Raw genomic sequence first — 7,600 nt, forward strand, 5'->3', positions numbered from 1 at the left:
TATACATCGTCTTCGATCATAGGTTGAAAAACACCTTATGATCAGCAAAATGATAGTGCAAAAAGCAAAAATGTCATATGAGTCTACAAAAGGCGATCATCTTATCACTGGTGATGATCACGATAAGAAACCACTGTATGGGCCACCCTACAAAGGAACCTCCTGAAACGTCCTGGGACCCCGATCACATAGTGTTGTAGCCTAAGAGGAATGTCATCTATGCTAGTCTCTAGAATGTCTGTTGTCAAATGCTCTAGATGGTTTTCCAATTCGGCCAGGGTCTCTGTAGATTCGTCCTGTGGGGTTGGTGCTACTGCAGCTGGCTATTTCCTCTCATAGGGCTGGAGAGTGGTTGGTCACTATGGACCCACATCTACATTTGAAACTTTTTACTATCAGTTTTGAGACGATTAAAATAAATAAATAAATAAATAAAATCATTAAATTAGAAAATGTTGAAAATGATTTTACCTGAGTCATCCCATTGCTCTCCTGGTGGAAGAACCATGTCTAGGTCACCACGATAATCCATCCCAGCATAAGGAAAATCCTGAATTACAAAGACTTGGTTCTCCAACCAATGAAAATACTCAGGAGGAAATCAAACAACCTCTGAACCCTCCTCAGGATGACGGGCCATAACTGCAACCCAGCGCATCAGCTTGGGCTCTCGGGGAAGTCCAGCTTCAACGGAAAGATGCTGTGGGACCAACATTGGGACCCTCTCTAGACTAAAGCTCACAACTAAGAAACCATATCCAAAGTTTTTCAGTTGTCCGTTCTTTGCTCTAGTCATATGGCATTTTACATTAGCCAACACAGCTTCGCACCAATTGAAGACGGTGCCTCAAAAATAGTCTGCTGCCATCCGCATTTGGGATCCGGTGGCCATATGTAGTGTTGCGCTTCCACAGAGTCTGGTGACAGTAAATGCAATCAATTTGAGTTCAGGATGGGAGATGGTTTTGATATCAATCCCTTTGTCCTTGGTTTGGTCGTTACAAAACTCTAGCCGGAGACTATCGACAGACTGGCCACCTGGCCTAGTCTCGAATAGAGTCTGTTAGCACTTGAAATTTCACCTCAGGCTGAGAAAGGTAAACCTCAAGGCTACATCAAACCATTTAGCCTCGTAGCTAGCCCTACGGGGCAGGAGAAGGCTCTCTCCGGTCAATCTCGGCAGATCTTCAATGAGATGAGATGACCAAACAAGGTAACACTGATATTAGGCTAGTAAACTGATCAGAAAGGTTGATTTGGGGTTTTTAATTAAATGACGGGGTTTTTCTGGGCTGCATGGGCAAAATCACAGCTTGAACAGAGAAATATAATGAACAACACAGATTATCGACTGAGGCAAGGTAGGCAAGAAATTTAACACCAAATCTAGATTTAAATGGGATGGCAAGACTGGTGAGGAGCTAAGGAGGGCAAACAATAACTTTGAATCCTCCTTAAACAGAAGAAAACATTGAATTGAACAAACTTAAAAGCGGAGCATGGCAGGCATGAATTCTCACTTTAACACTTCATTTGTTCAATTAGATATGATCCTGAAGTGAAATGGAACATAACAGATTACATATGAAACACAAGAAACACCAATGCTAAATTAACATACCACATGAATCTCAGAAGTCAGAGCTGTGAAATTTTCATTAAAAATCCCTCTGTCAAAGACTGTACATGGAAAGCTCAGTTCTCCTCCAGCCCTCAGAATTTTTCTCCTCTTCCCACTCTCATGAATTTTTAATACAATAAATATAATACTACTAAGAGGAAAACAGATCGACCCCATAATCAGGGCGTTGTTTGAACTGCAATTTACAATCATAGAAAGGAGCGTTACATTCTATCCTAAAATAATACAGCGTTCCTCTAAATATGTTGATGATTGGCTAATTACGAGGCATAGCTGGAGCGCAGATCTCCACAGGATCAGAACTGAAGTCTTAAATTGAGTCTCATTCTTTGGTTGTGTTACATTTGTCAATTTTAAACTAAAATCCTGTCCTTTCAGCTCATGGTGACAACTGTAATGAGCACGGTTGCATTCAAGGTTTAATTTAAATTTATATGCAAGAACGACCCAACAGGCAGAGCCACTCATCGAACTCCAACACGTCCAACGCATCAACAATAACTCACAATCCGCCTTCTAAGAGGCACATCTCCCACAAAATCTCCAAAGGATCAATCGCTGGCGGAAATCATGGAACAGAGTCCTGTACAGAGTATCGGAGCCTTTCAACGGACTGCACAATAATTTTCTTTCTAGAATACATGACCATTACGCTTTTGGTAGAGTAATACCAACTGTCTGCAACATAATTGGTCGTGATCCATCCTCATAAAGAACTGGAAAGCCAAGATTTCGAGCAATCTTTCTATCGATCCGAGTCAAATGCTACATAAGGCATGCCAGACAGATCTCCATCTAACGCAGCAACTAAAGGAGTGGACGAAAAGTTGGCAAGAACCTGACTCATTTGGCCAAATCCAAAAATGACAACTAGTTTATTGACATTGAAATTTCTTCCTTCTGTGCTTTTTCATTTGTCTCAAACGTTGAATCAATTGCCTCAGCAGGTTTGCGCCCTGATTCCATTTGTTGTTACAACCTTTGATTGTGTTCCTTTAAATCTTTGCAGTGAGGCACACGGCATTCAGATTCTTTGCAAGCCCGTCCATGTAATTGTAACAGATACCACATTTTCTTGCAAAGAGAACAACCCCCAGAAGCACAAATTTTACACTGTCTTCCATGACGAAAAAGCCCTTTTACTCTGCGGCAATTTGTATATTGGCACTGAGGAGAGCAACGCAGAGAAGCATGTGCCAAGAGGTCCAACATCATCTGCAGCGGTAGGACCCTTCTCTGTCGAGCTTCCTGATTTTGTGAATTGTACTCATCATTTGAGGGATGGGCTATCAGCTTATGAGGGTGACCCGTGGAATCATTATTTTGATAGCAGGCATTACAAATGTCAAAATCAATGCAGCTTTCACAACGCCATCCCTATCCTGTCTCAATATCATGGTGGCATACATTACATGTACTCACAAACGCAGGTGCCGTTGGATGATGAAGGTGATAAAGAATCATCATGGAAGAATGTTTAGCCTGACGCAGAGTATCAAATTGGTAGTGATTCCCCTGACAAAGACTTAAGAAGGCCTGGCGCGTATCAAAGAATTCACTTTCTATAATCTCATCTTTATCCTTGTTGATATCTATATGAAAATCTGTCACCTCAATTATTGATAGGATGCCTATCTTCTTCATCAAGCTTTTTGTCTGCACCATAGCATTTGCCACATATCTGGTAATTCCTGCACTGATAGTGGTCGCACAACCATATCTTTCCAGATAATACGAACTGATGGCAATGAGCAGATAATACGAACTGATCATCAATTCAGATTGCTTCCACGGAGATGGAGCAAGTGAGATACATAAAATATTGCCTCAGAATCATGGTAATGTGCAATCCAAGTTACACAAGCCACAAAAAAAAAATGCGTCAAAATCATGGTGTGATCCATTTCTTTCGGAAATACGATCCACATATTATGAATCTAACCACTGAATTATTTAGACAAAGCGATATGTAACCCACAGAGAAATGTATTCAGATCACTGTAATAGGCTGCAAGCTTTAGAAAATATCACAGTCAAACAAACATGAGCCTTAGAGAATACCAATTGGATACCCAAAATTTAGTCTAGTTCACCGAAAGAGAGGCTGCCAGATCAGAAATTCATCCAATGAAGGTCACATAGATATGCTGCGAAACACTTGCAAGTTGAAGTCGTTGAGCTGCATTGATCTCATTCATTGCCTTCTGTACTGAAAGATCCGGAACTATATCAACCAACCCTATGGTATTCCCATATGACCCTATTGCTTTTTTAAGCTCTTCTAACACAACTTTGGCAACATCGCCCTTTTGCTTAAATAATTCATCCAAATTCATCTTTGGAACATTTGCTCGAACCGCATCAAACACATAAGCCTGAATTTGTTCTTGAGGATTTTGCAGCTCATAAAATGCATCGTCAGCGATACTGGATGAAGCAAAATAATTGCACAAAAACATTGTCCTGAAATTAATCTGAAACCATATGACTAAGTTTGATAGTAAACTGGACCGATGAATATTTCACAAGCAACCTCTGTACCAAGGGTGCCACTGTAGAGAACCTTTGTGCCATGAAACCATATGAAGATAAAACTTGACCAAATTCATCAACAGTAGAGTCTGATGTATGCTTTGTTTTCTTTGTTCTTTTACAGAGGTAGGAGCTTGAAGTCGCTGCCATTTGAAGAGCTGAAGATAAATTACATAATCTAAAACAACATATTAATGATTTCTTCTTCAAAACAGGGTTTTGAAGAAGAATCAATCTCTGACATGAGACGGAGTCTAACAGAGTCAATTGTTCACCTCTCTTAGGAAAACCAGTCAAAAAGTAAATTTCCTCTGGCTCCATTTCGAGCTGGTGGCCACCAATAATGAAACACTGGTCCTGTATATTCCACCTGTCCACCAGCCACTGCAGAAAGTCTACTTGGGCCCTCATGCCAGGTATGGCCGAGAATTTAAATAACTTGCATGCCTTTAATGCATCTATCGAAGGTTGATGATTAATTGTGGCGAGGTCCACATCTTCGTGCTCCCATTCCCACCAGCTAAGCATGGTGTATATCCTACATTGAAAGAAAAGGCGGATTAAAACATTTTAAATCAAAGTTTTTGGGTGGAAATTGAAGAATTTGGAATTATAAAACCTATGTCGCGGGGACTGCAGTCTCTACTTAGAGACAATGCATAGGTCCACACTTTGCCCGAACAGTAGGTGCGGGCCCCTGGCTTTTTCCTGCATAGGAAAAAGTTGGGGTCTGCAGGTTTTGCGTTCTGCGCCTACAGACCCCCGCGAGCGGACTTTTAAACAAAATTCTTCCTAAAAATAAAAATAAAAACCTAAAATCAAAATTCAAATGGTTGAAATGTAAGAGTAAAGTGATGTGGATTACCTGGAGGTGACGGTGTTCGATTCCAACAGACGGATTTTCCGCAATATTCACGGGAAGTTTCTTACCCAAAAGCTCTCTTTCTCACTCTAAAGTCAAACGATAAAAATGAATTTACAAAAGCCCTTTTTATAAGTTTTTTTGAATAAATGAATTTTTAATTTGTTTATTTTTCACTTTAAAGAGGTAACTTTTGAAGCAATTTTATTTATTTTAAACAGGTATGAGTAATGTTTGAGTTTTTGTGCAGAATATCGGATTTTTCAGGCAAAATTGATCATTTTCGACAAAAAACATTAAAGTCATCTTTAAGCTCTTTTCTGACTCCTAAAATATGAAAAGATTGCCGAGTTTTTCTTTTTAAGCTCGTTAAAATGGAATTAAAAGGATGGTCCACTTATAGCTCTTTTCTGACCATATAAACATGAAAAGATTGCTAGATTTTTGTCGTTTCAAATTCGATATTGGTTATAAAACGATGTGTCTTTGGTCGCTTTTTTACTTTTTCGGATCAGAAACACTAATGATGAAAAGTACTCCTTGATCGTAATGGTCAAGCGGTTCTCTCAAGTATTATTTTATACTTTTTTGGGCTTGGGAAACACAAATTTACGAAAAAGGACAACCATGGAGTTTTCTTAAGTTTTTCTTCTGACTCCCTAAAATTGAAAAATGCCGAGTTTCTCCTAGACTGGACTCATTAAAATTTAACAGTAAAGGACTTGTTCAATTACAAATAGGAACAGACCACTCCTTCTTAGGGTTCGAATTTAAACTAAGTTGGACTCATCCGAAGGATGAGCTTATAATCAAGCAAATGTTATCCTCCTCAAGCTTGTCAAAAATAAAGAGGTACTTGCCAAAAATGGTGGGGGAAAAGAGAGAAAAATGAACCTGTTTGTCATACTTTGTGTCTCAGAAAAAAATTTAACCACTCTTGAACACGACACTTTTTGTTCACGTGGGTTGGGAAATCCTTTTCCTAACAGTTAATCAAACCATAATGAAAGTCTTCAGCCAGTTTCTGGGTATTAGCTTTGGGTCAATTGTCACTAGACCATCTGCAGTGTCATTATGTGTTCAAGAGGTCAGTGCAAATAAACCATTCATCTGCAAAATATCTGTCATCCATCTTGACCATCCCTGAGTCAGTCCTTGCAACTATATTTCTTCAAACTTGATCTATGATTTCGTGTTGTGGGCTTGCCTACGACGAATCGCTTTCTATCGACTTCAGCTCATTATCTAGAAAGATGATCTAGAAATCGTTAGTACCTTGGGATCTGCATGCCTCAATGGCAGGTTTCTCACCTTCAACGATAGGTTGCATCATTGACCTTCAATCAAAGGATTCCGTGACATGTTCGACATCAAAACATCTCTTCACATTTCATGGATTGTACTGAGTAATTTGAGAGCCATTGAAATTACTGGTGGTTTCTCTCACACTTGTTAACAGTTTACATCATTGACTGGTAATCAAGTGGTTTCTACCATGTTCGACTTCGACACATTCATTCACATGGATAGAATTGTACTATTTCGGGAAGTAGAAATCAAGACCCTAGATATAGTTTCCACCATCCAAGCTGTGAGGAATTTTGTTATTCATTATATAGTGGACTATTCATAAATAGATGGCTACACCCATACTGTGTCTACATGTGTCTATACTTGTGATGTATTACAATATCATTCCTATATCAAAGCAGTTTAGTTAGTTTTCTAGTCAGTTTTGATCTGAGTATGGGAATGCCTACCTTAGCGATGATATGATCTCATATACATTTTTTGTATTGAACATTTTTACAGGTTCCAACCAGGCTCTCCACAAGATGATCCTCAAAATGATAAAATACTTCACTCTTCTTATATGACAAATACTATCTATTACAGACTTCGCACTTTAAGGGGCAATCTGTTACACAAAATATTGTCACCATGACTTTCTGCAGTCAGTGTGAGTCTATCACCACTCATACTGTCCTCCTTTGCAAGTCTCAAACCTCATCTCTTCATGTCAAGCCTTAAAAATGAGAGAAAGTCCTTGAAAATCTCTAAAACTCTGGTTCCGCACTTTCTCTTAGCATTACCTGTGGTCCCGCACCTCTTGGTCATGTTACCTGCGAACCTGCCCGCTTTGTCTCTAAAGGAATGGGTGTGGACCCCTGTAAAAGTCAAAAAGGCACAAGTTTATTATTAAAAACTCACTTTGGATTAATTCTGGATGCTTCTAGAAGGAATCTTGAGGTGGCAAGTTCGCTCCTAGGTGGTTCATGCATCCCATAACTAAAGGAGCTAACTCCTTGATGAGAGGAGCTTATCCCTTTGAAGGAGGACTCTATCCCTTTGAAGGTGGACCTGGTAACTTCCTTCCTCTGCACTATAAAATGAGGCATTGGGGTGGTTGCTAGGGAGGTTAAAAGTTGAATATTTTTTAGGGTAAATTTTGTTGGAATTTAGACTTCCTAATTGAGCTTGAGAGGAGAGATTACATACCTTTTGGCTTCATTGGGAAGAGAGTGAAGCTTGTCAAAGTAGAGGAGATTCTTGCTGGACCCTGG

At 39.5% G+C, this 7,600-nt stretch overlaps 1 pseudogene; it reads right to left on the reverse strand.

Moving 5' to 3' along the window:
• Positions 1–3,762: 3,762 nt before the first annotated feature.
• Positions 3,763–4,101, reverse strand: LOC149257249 (hypersensitive-induced response protein 4 pseudogene; annotated as a pseudogene).
• Positions 4,102–7,600: the final 3,499 nt, after the last annotated feature.

The sequence above is a fragment of the Pinus tabuliformis genome, chromosome 6, assembly GCF_031772625.1.
Source record: "Pinus tabuliformis cultivar Carrire ecotype Pingquan chromosome 6, CPIR1, whole genome shotgun sequence".
Lineage (NCBI taxonomy): Eukaryota > Viridiplantae > Streptophyta > Pinopsida > Pinales > Pinaceae > Pinus > Pinus tabuliformis.